Raw genomic sequence first — 13,739 nt, forward strand, 5'->3', positions numbered from 1 at the left:
TCCCACATTGCAGACGGATTCTTTACCATCTGAGTCACCAGGGAAGCCCAAGAATACTCGAGTGGGTAGCCTATCCCTTCTTCAGGGAGGTCTTCCCACCCCAGGAACTGAACTGGGATCTTCTGCCTTGCAGGTGGATTCTTAACCGGCTGAGCTATCAGGAAAGCCCAAAGCTTTCGATCCTTCTCCCTTAAAAAGCTAGAGTTCAATTTCCCCTCCTCTTGGGTGCAGGCCAGCCTGAGTGCTTTACTGGACTTACTTGTTTCTAACAACTACATACAGAGGAAGTAGTGGTGATGGCTTCAGATACTAGGTCATAAAAGGCATTGCCGCTTCCTCCCTCCTCTTTCTCTCTTAGATAATTGCTCTGCAGAAACAGCTGCCTGGTCACGGGGACACTCAAGCAGCACTATGGAGAAAAACTGAGGCCCTTGCCGGTAACCAGGAGTAACCTTGCCTTGGAAATGTTGAATTCCAGCCCCAGGCAAAGCCTTCAGATGACTGTAACCCCAGATGACACCTTGACCAAAGCCTTATGAAAGACCCTGAGCCAGAACCAGTCAGCAAACCCATCCCCAAACTCCTGAACCACAAAAATTGTGAGACAAGAGATGTCTATTGTTTTAAGCTGCTAAACTTAAGAATAATTTGTTACATAACAATGGATAGCTAATACATACACTATACAGATGGTGGACAATTTGAATTTTTGTATGGCTAATACAGGTTTCCCAGCTGGCTCTAGTGGTAAAGAACCTGCCTGCCAATGCAGGTGACGTAAGAGATGTGGGTTCGATCCCTGGGTCCGGAAGATCTCCTGGAGAAGGAAATGGCTGCCCACTCCAGTATCCTTGCCTGGAAAATCCCATGGACAGAGGAACCTGGAGGGCTATAATCCATGGGATCACAAAGAGTTGGACACAACTGAAGCGACTTAACACACACACATGGCTAATACTCTGACTTACTTCAGATAGATTTGGAAAAAGACAAGTCACATAAGATTTATCAGAGCTCTCCCTTTCTCTTTTTCAAGTTTGTCTATGTATCCACGTATGTTTAGTTTGCAGTTATTTAGAAGAAATTACATGATTTAAATTTTAGTGGTGAGCAATTTAATTTTTTTATTACATGGGTATGTGGATTTCTACATTTTATGCTGGTTGTATACATTAATGATCTGTAGAAAAGACAATGTCCCTGTTTTTTAAAACTAGAACCATGTGCATTTTATTCATTCACAGTTTCATGTCTGGCTTTAGCATTTGTCAGTTAAACTTGGAAAACATTTGGGAAAAAGTAATCAATTTTTACTGCTTTCATTAGAACATTTTCTTTATCAGTTTTGGGAATGGATTTTATACATTGTTGGTTTTCAACCTTTCTCTAAATTGCCTTTATAATTTTCTTTATCTTCACTCAGAAAGACTCTCTAGATTTAGAGAATGTTTTAAAAAATCATTTCAAGTTGTGCTATTTTTTAAATTAGACCACAGATACTCAGGATTAGATTGATTTGACTGATCTCACTTTTTGGTAGATGGCCCAGTATCATCACTCCTTCCTCCTCACCCCACCCCACCCCCATTCTTAAAATTAATTTCAGTCACTTTTAATGCCCCACCCCCAGTGTCTTTCATGTCCAGATCCGGCACCCGAAAACTCCACTTGAATTAGTTTGGGGCAGGACCTGGACTCATTCCTTTTACAAATCTGACTAGGTGATTCCAATAGGTAACCAACTTGAGAACCAGCAGTGTGGTAGACCCTTGCTATTCAAAGACGATCTTAAGATTAGCAGAACTGGCTTCACCTGAGAGTGGTTTGTTGCACAAACAGAATCTCAGTTTCCATCTCAGACTCATTCAGGCAGAATCTGCTTTTTAATAAGTCTCCAGGTCATTCGTAAGGACTTTAAAATTAAGAGCACTGGCTAGATTCAAATCCTCCCTCTATGACTTACTAGCTTTGTGACATTGAATAACTCACCTTCTCCATTCCTCAAGTCCCTCATTTATGAAGCAAGAGTAATAATAGTACCTATGATCTATAGGGTTGTTTTGAGAATTTCACATGATATTGCACTAAAATATTTAGAACGGTGCCTGCCTTATAATAGTGAGGGCACAAAAAATGTTAGGTATTATTTACAGTGGTTACCTCTTCCTGCTTCTTCTTTCAAGCAATACTTCTTGGACTCAACCATCATTTAAACCACTGGCTCCTGGTTGCTTCTTTGGAAGCTGCAGGCTAGCCAGAGCAGAATCAACTGAGTGCTTTCAAGAATCTAGAAATCACTCAGTCTCATCTCTGAAGATTCTGATTCAGTCAGTTTGCGGACTGAAATCAAATTCCAGAGAACCTGTGTTTTTAAATCCTCCCAGGGTGATCTGATGTTCAAAGTCCTCAGACTGGGAATCAGTGCTTGGCATGCTGGTATTGCACAGCATTCACACTACCTATTCACTACTGTAACATCAGCTCCACTGATGGCCTGACAACTCTAGATCGATATACCTAACTGATCATGACAGCCCTCCACTTGGGTATCCTGTAGATACTGTAAAATCCTCACATTCAGAATTCATCCCAACAACCAAAATGTCCTCCTCCAATAGAAAGTCCTTTGACACTCTGTCAGCCAGTGGTTCCAGCACTGTGCCCAAAACCAGGAAACTGGGAGTCATTCTTGTCCTCTTTAACTGTCTTACTCAGTTACAATGTCCTTTTGATTATACATCTTCATTATTCCTGAAATCTGTTCTCCTGTCTTTGTTAGCAGTTCAACCATATTAGTTCAGGCTTTCATCTTTTATTTTTTGGAATAAAATAGCCTTAATTGATGTAGCTGTTCTTCTTGTCTTTTTTTTTTTTTTTTTAGATTTTTTTGATGTGGACCATTTTTAAAGTCTTTATTGAATATGTTACAATATTGCTTCTGTTTTATGTTTTGTTTTTTTCACCTTGAGGTATGTGGGATCTTAACTCCCCTCCAGGGATAGAACCTGCATCCCCTGCAAAGGAAGGCAAAATCTTAACCCCTGGACCACCAGGTAAGTCCTCTCCTTGCCTTTAATTTAATCTGTTAACTACACAGATGATAGTGATTTTTCTGAAATTCAAATCTGATCCTTGTTTCAAATCCATCTATGCCTTCCCTATTGTCTTTAGGATAAAATAGAAAGTCCTTTCTGTGACATATGAGGCCCTTCATGGTATGATCTCTATTACTCTGATACTTTCTCTCTACTACTTCTTCTCTGCTATGACTAATATGATCATTTTGGAGATGTTGAGAGCAACCCACTCCCTCACCTGGAGGTACATATGCTGCACTTTCCTCCCTGAGAACCCTTTCCTTTGTTCTTCCTTTAGCTAACTCACTTGTCTCTCAGAATTACCTCTTGCAAAAATCTTGTTCCCTATGATGTTATAGGATCCCCTTAGTTGTAATAGTAATTGCATTATGAACTGTACGCACAAGTAGTTAAGTGTATGGATTCCAGAGTCAGAGTGTGCTCTGAGTCCTGGTATCACTGGTTACAGCTCTATGATACTAACCTACTTAATCTCTGTGCTTTGGTCACCTTGTTTGTGAAAGTATTATTTTAATAAGTCATCTCCTGTTTTGTCTTGAGAATTAAATGATATGACACATGAAATTCTCAGAACACTGCCTGACACAAAGTAAGTGTTTAGCAACTACCAGTTATTATTATTATCTCCACTGATGAACTTAGCTTTTTAACAGCAGAGGCTGTGTTTATGTTTGATTTTGTTTATGTCTTGTTTGGTTTTTTTAACCTCTGTTCTCTTTATCTGGTCTCTCCCATATCGTGTATACTCGTTAATGACTATACATCTTTTATTCATTCTGTCTTTTAACAAATATTAGTTGAGCAGTTATGTCAGGCACTATTCTAAGCACAAGGGATACATCAGTGAAAAAATTAAAATTCTGCCCACATAGTGCTTACCTGGAGACAGAAAGGCATAAGTAAAATATGTCAGGTGGCAGTAGACAGGGAGTCAGAGAGGGAATGGGAAATGCTAGTGACAGACAAGTGTTGCTGATGGGTGAGAAGGAAGAGAGGCATTCCAATTTTTAAATAGGATGATCAAGAAAGGTTCATTGAGAAGATGCAGGCTCAGCAAAGATCTTAAGTAGATGAGAGGTTGATATCCTAGGGCACTCAGATATCCCACTCGGAGGAGGAAACAATTACATAGTCCCCAAGATTAGTATCTGCTTTGCCTATTTGAGAGAATGCAAGAGCAGTGTTGCTGCTGTGTAGTTTGAAGGGGAAGGGCAGCAGAATACGAGGTCAGAAGGAGTTCTCCGATGGCCTAGCAGTTAAGATTCTAGGCTTTTACTGCCAAATTCAAGCTGTATTTGGGGAATTGAGATCCTGCAAGCCATATGGTATGGCCCCCCTCAAAAAAAAAAAATATAAAAGGTCAGAAGGGAGGCAAAGAAAGATTGTAGGGTCTTCTTAGCCATCATAAGGACTTTGTCGTTTATTGGAGAACGCTGGAAAGCCACTGGAGGGTTCTGAGAAGAGGAGTGAGTATCTAACTTGGATTTTAACAAGATCACTGTGGCTATGTTGAGTAAACTGAGGCAAGGCAGAGAGAGCAGCCAGGGGATTTGAGCAATAATTTAGGCAAGAGATGATGACATGGACCAGGGTAGTAGTAGTGAGTCTAGTGAAAAGGAATCAGATTATGGTGATACAACTGGAAGAGAAGCCAAAAGGATTTACCACGTGAGTGCACGTAGGGTGTCAGACAAACAAGGAGCCAAGGGCAGGATGCCTCCAAGGATGTTAGCCCAATTAGAAAGAGGAATTGCCTCCAACTGAAATGGGGAAGATGGAAAATAAGAGGTTAATTTTTTTCTGTTGTGGAGTTGGAGATCAGAAATTTGGTTTGGGATGTGCAAAGTCTGTGATGCCTGTTAAGTATAAAGAGCGACAGATATATGAGTCTGGAGCTCCAGAAGAAGGGTCTGTACTAGAAAATTAAATTTGGGAGTTATCAGGGCACAAATGTTATTTAAACCTCAAAATTTTATGAGATTAACATGAAAGTGACTGCAGAGATGTCCAAACTCTGAATCCAAGGGCATCCCAAAATTTAGAAGACAGATATGAGGAGGAATCAGCAAAAAACACTGGCCAGTAAGATTTTAAGAAGAATAGAAAAGTGGGAAATTTTAGAATCAAGTGAAAAATAAGGAATGATCAATTGTGTCAAATGCTTTTCCTGGAATAGGACAAGTAATACAAGAATTGAGAATTGAAAAATCAGCCTAGTAACATGGAGGTCATGGGGACTTTTTACAAGGGCATTTGTAAGTGGAAGAGTAAGGGAAAAAACATGCTTGAAGTAGGTCCAAGAGAAACTGGGAGAAGAGGAGTTGAATTTAGGAAGTACAGAAATTCTTTCAAGTTTTTACATAAAAGAGCAAATAAATAGGATGTGGGCTCAAGGGAAGTTTCGGGGGGCAGTTATTGTTGTAAAAGGTGTGAGAATTATAGCTTGTTGATAAGCTGGTGGGAATATCCCAACAGTAAAGGGAAGTCAATGATGCAGGAGAGAGTGAGAAGAACTGCTGAAAGGATGACTTGGAATAGATTAGAGAGAATGAGATCCACCTTACAAGTGTAGGGTGGATCTTTACAGGAGCACAGGCAAAAGACACAGTAACAGGAGGAAAGACAGACTCTATGGGCACAGATGCAGGTAGGCTGGCAGATGTGATAAGAGCTTGAGATTATTCACTGCATCTCTTAAAGGTCCTTTAAAGAAATATCAGAACACATATTCTGTTACATATATAAATGACTTCTCATTTAACTATTTTAAAAAGCAGCACTATTTTCATCGCAGCACTGTTTATAATAGCCAGGACATGGAAGCAACCTAGATGCCCATCAGCAGACGAATGGATGAGGAAGCTGTGGTACATATACACCATGGAATATTACTCAGCCATTAAAAAGAATTCATTTGAATCAGTTCTAATGAGATGGATGAAACTGGAGCCCATTATACAGAGCGAAGTAAGCCAGAAGATAAAGACCATTACAGTATACTAACACATATATTTGGAATTTAGAAAGATGGTAACGATAACCCTATATGCAAAACAGAAAAAGAGACACAGATGTATAGAACAGACTTTTGGACTCTGTGGGAGAAGGCGAGGGTGGGGTGTTTCGAGAGAACAGCATCAAAACATGTATATTATCTATGGTGAAACAGATCACCAGCCCAGGTTGGCTGCATGAGACAAGTGCTCGGACCTGGTGCACTGGGAAGACCCAGAGGGATCGGGTGGAGAGGGAGGTGGGAGGGGAGACTGGGATGGGGAATACATGTAAATCCATGGCTAATTCATTTCAATGTATGACAAAAACCAGTGCAATGTAAAAAAAAACAAAAACAAAAACAGGAACCAAAGGCAAGGATGGGAGGGGCAGAGGATGGAGGTGGGGAGAAAGGACCTCAGGCAGTTGATGGAGGCACCAGTCTTGTGCCTAGAGAATGGCACTCTCCAAAATGAAACAGCCAAGACCTGGGGAATGAATGGCCTTGCTAATTGGCCATTTTGTTTTTTATGCATTTTCATTAGAGAGATAAAATAACAACTAATCATGTAACTGTCTCCTTGTCTGCGAAATAAATGCTCACACACACACACATACACACACAAAAAGAGCCTAGTATGCATGATACTGTTGATAGAAACATAGAGGGACACAGAATCTTTTCTAGCAAGAATTAGTACTGTGGGTGAAATAGGTAAACAAACAATGTGAAAGTATTATTAAAAGGGCATTTGAAAATACTACAGGAGCTAAGACTGAGAAAAGCATTGAACAAAATTTTCAGAATATATAAGCATGCAGCCAGGACTAATTTCCTAAGGTTTAATATTCTGGGTCAGTAAACTTGCAAAATTCTGTGTTTTAACATTATAAGAATGTGAAAGTTCTCATTTCCTGCATAGATGGAAAAGTAAATAATTGCATTTGCTTTTTGGCCAATTTGAGGTTGATACAGTGAAACTGGTCTGACACTGTTAATACTTTACATGTCTAGACCTCAAACTTGCTTCTGTATCAGAAACTCCTTGGCTCTTGAATCAAAGTTTTAAAAATATTTTTTTTCATGTAATAATTTTTCTTAAAATAATTCATTAATATTATTTAAATATTTACAGTTGGCCTGAATCTTAAACATTTTGTGGGAGTTAACTATATATAAATATATATTTCAACTTTAAAAGAAGTTTAAGGCCTACTCTCTTAGGAGTTAGTATGATAAAATGAATTATTCCCTTTGTGGTTCTAATCTTATAAGAAAATAACTCCAAAGCTGAAATTTCTGAGAGGAACCCAGATTCAAAACTTCAAAATCAGCTATATGCAGCTGCACCCTGGCTCCCCTAATCCATCTAACAGCTTTTAATGGGTTCTATTAGTGACATTAGAAAAGGCACAGCAGATGTGCAAGATGGCTTCTGAAATCTAAAGTAGGACAGATGGTTCTCTGGCTGATTGACAGCGTGAGAAGTTCTACCACAAGGATCACCTCCTGTGAAGGTTTGCCCCTCCCAACTCCCACTCCTGCTTTGGCCTGCAAATGGAAGGGTCTTACGAGAAAGAAAAGCAGGGATGGCTATTCAGAATGTCTTTGTTTAAAAATATTCATTGTAGTGAAAAGATTTTCTATAAAAGAAAAAGTCACCTAGATATGGAAAAAAATTCTCCTTTTTTAACCTTTGACAAAGACTTGACTCTCTGCATAGTTACAAAGAGTAGATTCATGTTTGAACACAATACTCAGGAGACTGGAGATAGAGATGAAAGAACAAAGAACTAATATAATTGGAATTTATAAGCATTGGTTAGTACTACTGTTCAGTACTACCAAACAGCATTGGTTAGTACTAGACTATTTCACCATTGGAACTCCCATATTGCCCTTGAAAATAAACTTCTTATTTTAAATTTTAACTATTTATGATTGGTAACCAGGAATTAATAGTCGAGGCTACATCACCTGTATGCTTATCCCTCTCTCTCTCTTTTTTTTCCAAATTCCTTTCTAATACTTCAAATCTTTAAGAAAAGTAAAAACAAACTCATATTCATTGCATGTAAACTAAACGCTGGGCCCTGTACTAGGTGCTTTCTTATAATTTAATATGATTTGGGATCTCAGCAATATTAACTGACTCTTTCCTCTTAGTTCACATTAATATAGAAACTTGGGCCCTGATTTTATTGATATTCTTCTTCATCTCTTCTGCTGTTAGAGGGAAGTATAGTGTTAGTGGCTCAGCTGTATCAGATTCTTTGCGACCCCACAGATTGCAGCCCACCAGGCTCCTCTGTCCATGAAATTCTCCAGGCAAGAATACTGGAGCGGGTTGCTGTTCCCTTCACCGGGAGATCTTCCAGACCCAGGGATTGAACATGGGTCTTTCACACTGCAGGCAGATTATTTACCATCAGGGAAGCCCCTGGTGTCAAGGGAAACCAAACACAAAATACACCTAGGAATATGTGTCCACACCTAAGTTCAGATGCATGCTATGATTCCAAGATTTCTGCCTTCCACCCAGCTCTTAAAGACATTAATACAGTGGCAGATGCAAGGTCTCTCCATAGAAGAGACTCAGGAACAGTGACGTGTTTGTAAGGAAGAGCTGGGGATAAATTGTTTTGAAACTTCCTTTGTCTAAAATTATGCTTATTAAGAGCAAGCTGCCAAAGTACCAATGAATTCACATCCTGCTGGGAAGCCTGCTTTTTGGAGGGTCTTCAAAAAGTGCTGCATATTGATAAAAGCCTGAAGACTACAGTGGATCCTATACAGAGATTCATTTAGACTTTACTCCTGAGGTTCATGAAGTAAACTGGGTTCTGACCATATGGACAGCAAACTCCCAGCTACCTCTTTCTATCCTCAAACAATTCTAGAAGTAACGAATAGCTGACTAAGTGACACATAAGAATGAATAAGTGATCTGGAATATAGAATAATGGAAACCACTCAGTCAGAACAGCATACAGAAAGACAAAAAAAAAAAAAAGGCAACATATGAGATCTACTGGATAATATAGGTGCTCAACACTGCTAACTATTAGAGAAATGCAAATCAAAACCACAGTGAGGTATCATCTCATACCAGTCAGGATGGTCACCATCAAAAAATCTAAAACTAACAAATGCTGAAGAGGATGTAGAGAAAATAAAACCCCTCCTACACTATTGGTCAGTGTATTGGTCAGTCAGCAAAAACAAGATGGGGAGCTGACTGTGGCTCAGATCATGAACTCCTTATTGCCAAATTCAGACTTAAATTGAAGAAAGTAGGGAAAACCACTAGACCATTCAGGTATGACCTAAATCAAATCCCTAATGATTATACAGTGGAAGTGAGAAACAGATTTAAGGGACTAGATTTAATAGATAGAGTGCCTGATGAACTATGGACAGAAGTTCGTGACATAGTACAGGAGACAGGGATCAAGACCATCCCCAAGAAAAAAGAAATGCAAAAAAGAAAAATGGCTGTCTGAGGAGGCCTTACAAATAGCTGTAAAAAGAAGAGACCCAAAAGCAAAGGAGAAAAGGAAACATATACCCATTTGAATGCAGAGTTTCAAAGAATAGCAAGGAGAGATAAGAAAGCCTTCCTCAGTGATCAGTGCAAAGAAATAGAGGAAAACAATAGAATGGGAAAGACTAGAGATCTCTTCAAGAAAATTAGAGATACCAAGGGAATATTTTATGCAAAGATAAGCTCAATAAAGGACAGAAATGGTATGGACATAACAGAAGCAGAAGACATTAACAAGAGGTGGCAAGAATACACAGAAGCACTGTACAAAAAAGATCTCCGTGACCCAGATAATCACTATGGTGTGATCACTCACCTAGAGCCAGACATCCTGGAATGTGAAGTCAAATGGGCCTTAGGAAGCATCACTACAAACAAAGCTAGAGGAGGTGATGGAATTCCAGTTGAGCTACTTCAAATCCTAAAAGATGATGCTGTGAAAGTGCTGCACTCAATATGCCAGCAAATTTGGAAAACTCAGCAGTGGCCACAGGACTGGAAAAGGTCAGTTTCATTTCAATCCCAAAGAGAGGCAATGCCAAAGAATGTTTAAACTACCACACAATTGCACATATCTCACACACTAGCAAAGTAATGCTCAAAATTCTCCAAACCAGGCTTTAACAGTATGTGAACCATGAAATTCCAGCTGTTCAAGCTGGTTTTAGAAAATGCAGAGGAACCAGAGATCAAATTCTCAACATCCACTGGATCATCAAAAAAGCAAGAGAGTTCCAGAAAAACACCTATTTCTGCTTAATTGACTATACCAAAGTCTTTGCTTGTGTGGATCACAAAAAACTGGAAAATTCTGAAAGAGATGGGAATACCAGACCACCTGATCTGCCTCTTTTTTTTTTTTTTTTTTTTTCCTGATCTGCCTCTTGAGAAACCTGTATGCAGGTCAGGAAGCAACAGTTAGAACTGGACATGGAACAACAGACTGGTTCCAAATACGAAAAGGAGTACATCAAGGTTGTAATTTGTCACACTGCTTATTTAACTTATACACAGAGTACATCATGAGAAACACTGGGCTGGATGAAGCACAAGCTGGAATCAAGATTGCCGGGAGAAATATCAATAATCTCAGATATGCAGACACCACCACCCTTATGGCAGAAAGTGAAGAAGAACTAAAGAGCCTCTTGATGAAAGTGAAAGAGGAGAGTGAAAAAGTTGGCTTAAAGCTCAACATTCAGAAAACTACGATCATGGCATCTGGTCCCATCACTTCATGGCAAATAGATGGAGAAACAGCGGAAACAGCGTCTGACTTTATTTTTTTGGGCTCCAAAATCACTGCAGATGATTACTGCAGCCATGAAATTAAAAGACACTTGTTCCTTGGAATGAAAATTATGACCAACCTAGACAGCATATTAAAAAGCAGAGATATTACTTTGCCAACAAAGGTCCGTCTAGTCAAGGCTATGGTTTTTCCACTAGTCATGTATGGATGTGAGAGGTGGACTATAAAGAAAGCTGAGCACCAAAGAATTGATGCTTTTGAACTGTGGTGTTGGAGAAGACTCTTGAGAGTCCCTTGGACTACAAGGAGATCCAACCAGTCCATCCGAAAGGAAATCAGTCCTGGGTGTTCATTGGATGGACTGATGCTGAAGCTGAAACTCCAATACTTTGGCCACCTCATGGTGGCCTGATGCTAGGAGGGATTGGGGGCAGGAGGAGAAGGGGACGACAGAGGATAAGATGGCTGGATGGCATCACCGACTCGATGGACATGAGTTTGAGTAAACTCTGGGAGTTGCTGATGGACAGGGAGGCCTGGCATGCTGCAATTCATGGGGTCGCAAAGAGTCAGACACAACTGAGCGACTGAACTGAACTGAACTGAATCTTTTGATGTTCTGACTACCTGGTTTTTGTTGCAAAACTCCTATATTGTATATACTGGCTCCTCCCTGAACTTTTTGGAGCAGTCTCTCAGACCTATCTGAGAGGCTGTCTCCTGGGCTTGATGTCCTTAGCAGGCCCACCGACTAAAACATATTTCTCAACTTTTATGTTGTACATTTTTTTTCAGTCGATACTATAATGGAAAATAATCTGAAAAAAAATCGTATTTATAACTATATGAGTCACTTTGCTGTACATTGAAACTGGCATAGTACTGTAAATCAACTATGTTTCAGTAATTTTAAAAAAAGAGAGAGAAATCAAAAGGTGAATCAACTTTCAATAAGCCTTTGGCACCTACCCAATCTATGTTTAAATTCTTTAATTGTTGCATTACCAATGGACTCATTAACCTCTAAATGCCAGAAGAGAAAACGCCAATTTACCTTGAATGTTTAGAATGTTATTTTTTCCCACAGAAAGAGTACCATACCCTTTCTTCAATAGAAATCCAAGTTTTCAGTTAACTTGATTGCTGATTAATATGTGGGCAACAGAAAATACACTCATCAATATCTATCATGTGCCAAGCGTTAGGCCTGGCTCAGTAACATAAAGAATATGGTAAAATTATGTTCTCTTACAGTTTATTCAGAAAGCAAAGAACAGATTACATTTTAGTGTTAAGCTCACTCCCTGTGTCTTCTTATTTTCCTATTTTTGATTCTTCTTTTATAAAAATGTACTCAAATTCACTTAAGAAACACTTATTGATTTCACACTATGTGCTAATCATTTTTGATGCCAGACAGGCTCCTACCATTACGGATCTTTCATTCTAGTGAGGTGCTGTAGAGGGGGGCTGGGAGGGGGCGGCATTGGGGGGTGGTGGGGGGTTGTGGAGGAGAGAATAGACAAATAATTGTTTAGGTAATGATGAATGGTATGAAAATAATAAATGGAGTAACATGGAGACTGATTGGGGAGCTATTTTAATTGTGTGATCAGGGAAGGTTTCTTTGATATGATGACATCAAGGGCAACCACAAACAAGAAGTCATATGATCATCTGGAGAAATAAAGTTATTGAAAAAGTAACTGTGGTTGTAGAAGAAGGAATGATGATTGCAAAGGTCCCGAACCCAGAACCAGACTACCATGTTCTAGGAGCAAAATGAATATTAATTATTAATATTGATGACATTAAGGATCTATTAGGGACTATAATGATTTATAAGCCAAGTTCTCAGCCTGAGAGAAGCTCTGCAATAGAGACAGAAATGAGCAAAAAGATCACAACAGTGGCAGAACAACATTATAGTGATAGAATTTTGCACAAAGAGGTACGAAGGAGTTATTAATCCTCAGGGTGTATTTCAGGGAAGTCTTTGCAAAGGAGGTAATGTAAAAGCAGGATTTTGAACTATCAATAGTGTTGACAAGGCAGGAAGGCTGTGTGTGTCAGGGGCAAAGCATACAGGGAACTGTGAGTGCAAAGGAGTTTCCTACAGTGAACACTAAAATAGAAGCGAGGCTCAAGAGTACAGAGTCCAAGGCATGAAAGGGCCCGATATTCTGTGCATGATAGGAGATATCAAAAGCTCTAAGGAATGAACCACAGGATTGAATTTTAGATGGATCACCACAGACTGTCTCCCAAATATGTCTGTGGGAGAAAAAAATGGAGGCAGCGAAAAAAGATGGAATGAGGATAGTCACAGTTGGGCTCAGTAAGAAATAAAAGCGATCTGAGAGGTTTTCAGGAGTTAAACGGAGAGGGCTGACTGTTCACTGCTTAATCACCAAAAACTTTCAGTAGCTGGCTCTCAACGAATATTTGTATAGTTAAGAAATAAATGAATGGTGGTTGAAAAGTCATGAGTCGCGCCCTCCAACTTCCATTACTAGAAAACTTGGACGACTCGTTGAAGTGTGTCGTTTTAAACCCAACAACCCTATGAGGTAGGTCGTATTTCCATTTTTTAGCAGAGAAAAACCTGAGGTTCAGAGAGAGCTGGAATGTACCTTGCCTGAGGTTCCTATAACTAGTCAGAAGTTAGGCTCAAAAGTATCAGCCAAGTGCACATGTTTGATAGTTATTTGCTACTACTTAGCCTAGAGGCCCAAAGGAAGAAAGGCACTACGTAAAGCTTAAAAGCAGAGAAAGCTAAATAGCCAACTCTCAACAGGGGATAAAAGGGGCTTCCAGAACGTTCCTGCTGGCCAGTCACTGGAAGATTAC

The 13,739-nt window shown here is 39.5% G+C and overlaps 1 protein-coding gene across 1 annotated transcript in view; it reads right to left on the minus strand.

Moving 5' to 3' along the window:
* Nucleotides 1-13,739, minus strand: part of FRYL (FRY like transcription coactivator) — a 297,672-nt gene that overhangs the window by 283,324 nt on the left and 609 nt on the right. The gene's annotated exons all lie outside the window — the stretch shown is intronic.

The sequence above is a fragment of the Odocoileus virginianus genome, chromosome 29 (assembly GCF_023699985.2).
Source record: "Odocoileus virginianus isolate 20LAN1187 ecotype Illinois chromosome 29, Ovbor_1.2, whole genome shotgun sequence".
NCBI lineage: Eukaryota > Metazoa > Chordata > Mammalia > Artiodactyla > Cervidae > Odocoileus > Odocoileus virginianus.